Genomic DNA, 2,969 nt, shown 5'->3' with positions numbered 1-2,969 from the left:
ATCACAAACTTTGTGAAGTGTATAATAAGTACATATTGACATTACTACTAAAATTTGCCAAATGAATCAGTCAAATCAATTTGAAAATGGAATTGAATCACACTTGTGAATTGCAATCGCATACAAAAAATTATGTTACGTTCAATATTATTTGTTGTTGCTATACTTCAGCCTGCAAATGCAAGCCTAGCAAAGCCAACAGGCTGACGTTAAAACTGCAGAATCTCAGTGTTGTTTTGCTAAACCATATCAACTCTAATTGAATCACATTCTTAGTGTCTGTTTGTAGCCTGTCCCACAGCTTCACATGCAAACTGGGTGTAGCAAAACAATCTAAATGTAAAAAGTACTTTTTTAAAAGACAAAAGCACAGTTTGCTTTGAGGTGGTCTGAGAAACAGCAACATCTGTATCTTACGTCAGATGGACCTCTTCACATCTGGACCGCATCCTGATGGTTTTAGGGGTGTGGGCATGGCCTGACATCTGTACCCAGCTGACGCCAGATGTTTGTAATTGCAATGTGTTGTGCTGTTTGTAAGGAGGAATCTCATCTTTGATCCCTTATGCAGATTTGGCTGCCGTGTTATCATGACAGGACACCAGCCACACACAGCCGAGGCAAAACAACGTCACTGTAAAACTTGTGGTGCGCTGCGATCGGGACAGCTGCTTCTGTGGTGACAGTTTAGGCGGGACACTCTCTGGAAGCAAAAAGTACTAAATGCATTCCACTTCCATTTCAAGAAAGCACTTCCTTCTGAAAAAGGACCAAGTGTTTAACAACAAAAGTAATGATAATGCTTAAAAAATGGATTTGGTATGGTGCTATTCAAAATTACGATGGCGGTCACAATTATGTAAATAAATGACAAATTTGTCATTTCAAATGCAAAACATTGGGGCATTTTGCTAGTTTTTACGCTTTAAGCCAACAGCCAATTCTATGTTTGGAAAAGATCCAAACCTCGGGATTGAAATCATGAAGAATTGAATGATTCAGGTTTCTTAACGGTACCAATAATAAACATTTTAATACTCAAAAGGAATAAATATTTGGAAAATGAAATGCAATTATACTGCCAAATGATGGGATGGTTTTAACAATAAAATATTTTAAAGCCATTAAATAATGTTTCATGGTCATTTTAGAATAAACATAAATGCAATCCAATATAGTAAAGAACAAAACTAAACAAAAATGTGGTAACATATAATTCATTGACTTTTATGAAATACCACTGCCAAAACTCACATTGTGCATCTCCAAATTAGTTGTGAGCTGTTTTTTTATTCCCTAAAAAGAACCGGTTCCTGAGTCATTTGTTTTGATTTACTAAATGAATCAGTTCAAAAGAATAATTTATATGGGCATCGAACAACAGTGGTCGTGGTGTAGATTCAGTAGATGCATTGCATCATTTAACAAACAATGCAGGAAACTGCCTTTCCCAACCCGACTCCCAACACACCCAACAATTCCTAACACTACACACACTCTTTTTAATTTTAAGATACTCCCTTTCATTTAATTCCATCTCTCTTTACATCTTTTGGTAAGACGGTTAGTGCTTGGCAGTCTTTCAGAGCATGGCATCTTGTTTTAGAAAGGAGATATTTTCAGAAGAGAGTTTTGAAAATAAATGCAGCGTTTACAGGCCGGAAAGGGCTGCACAGGCCACGCGGTTTCCTCTGTGCTTAAGAAAACACCTCCAGGGTCCTTTGGGAGGCCCGAGTACTCTGGTAACAGGTTCTAATGAGGCACAACGGCCAGGAGCAAGCCATAATGATGCTTGGCAGAATTACTCACAGCTTGGGTATTTACTGTGGAAGATATGAGATCATCCACCGCAAGAAAGGTGTGTGGGCATCCAAGACACTGACCGGAGAGGGTAAAACAATACAAGCAAATCACCATCTGTTACACAGAAACCATAAACCACAGAAGTGATTTTAAATTGTGGGGCAAAATTTATTTTCATATATGAAGGCGTTTAGGATTTCCTATAGGATTATTTTTTCTTGCCGAAGAGAAAAGCAGAAGATCTTGAGGTGTATAAGAAGTAACACAATTAGCGCTGAATGGAATAAACAACTTGAGGCCGGAACTGTTAGTCTAGTCTCAGAGTTTCTCTTCCAGTATGATATTTCACCCTCTCTTCCACCCTGCTGAAGCAAATGTGGCATGCTGATGTACATCATGAGATCTCATGCTGTTTCTAAGCAGCTGAGACATCATCCCACAATCCCCTCAACCTCTCCACCACTTTTTTTTTTTAAATCCTGAGAAGCCTCGAACTGATTAAACTCTGATTGTACATCTCAATGACTTCATTAGCTCTACATAACAAGGCCACATAAGAATCACAACAAATGCTTAAGCTAATAATTAGTGACAGAAAAAGTATGTGAAGGATTAAAGCAAAGAAATTGTCAGCAGAATGATGCAAGGATGAGCCAAAAGTTCTTCCAGCGATATTTTTCCACTTCATCGACAGAAAAAACATTAAACATTTATAAACATTTGTGACTACAAACAGTTTCAAGTGATCTATAAAAGCCAGTGTTCTTTGCAACCTACACTCGTATGAAGGTTCTTTATTGGCATTGAAGGTTTCTTGAAGAACCTTCAACATCTATGGAACCTTTCCATTCCACAAAAAGTTCTTTATAGTGGAAAAAGGTTCTTTAGATATTTCAAATGTTCTTCACACAAGGGAAAAAAAAAGGCTCCTTGGGAAACAAACCCGGTGCGAAAAGCCTTATTGGAACCTTTATTTTTAAAGGGATCATATGATGTTGCTAAAAAAGAACATTATGTTGCGTATTTGGTGTAATGAAATGTGTTTATGTGGTTTAAGGTTCAAAAAACACATTATTTTCCACATACTGTACATTATTGTTTCTCCTCTATGCCCCGCCTTTCTGAAACGCGTCGATTTTTACAAAGCTCATCGTTCTGAAAAGCGA

The 2,969-nt window shown here is 37.6% G+C and overlaps 1 protein-coding gene across 1 annotated transcript in view; it reads right to left on the bottom strand.

Annotated features, from left to right (window-relative positions):
• Positions 1-377: 377 nt before the first annotated feature.
• The window catches only part of LOC107682889 (breast cancer type 2 susceptibility protein homolog), a 20,066-nt gene continuing 17,474 nt past the window's right edge, over positions 378-2,969 (bottom strand). The window contains exon 28 of the mRNA XM_016479022.1: positions 378-703. The gene's annotated coding sequence lies outside the window, so the exon portion shown is untranslated. The remainder of the gene's footprint in view (positions 704-2,969) is intronic.

This window comes from Sinocyclocheilus anshuiensis, unplaced genomic scaffold (assembly GCF_001515605.1).
Source record: "Sinocyclocheilus anshuiensis isolate Anshui unplaced genomic scaffold, SAMN03320099.WGS_v1.1 scaffold1170, whole genome shotgun sequence".
Lineage (NCBI taxonomy): Eukaryota > Metazoa > Chordata > Actinopteri > Cypriniformes > Cyprinidae > Sinocyclocheilus > Sinocyclocheilus anshuiensis.
This window is presented reverse-complemented; position numbering and strand designations above follow the sequence as displayed.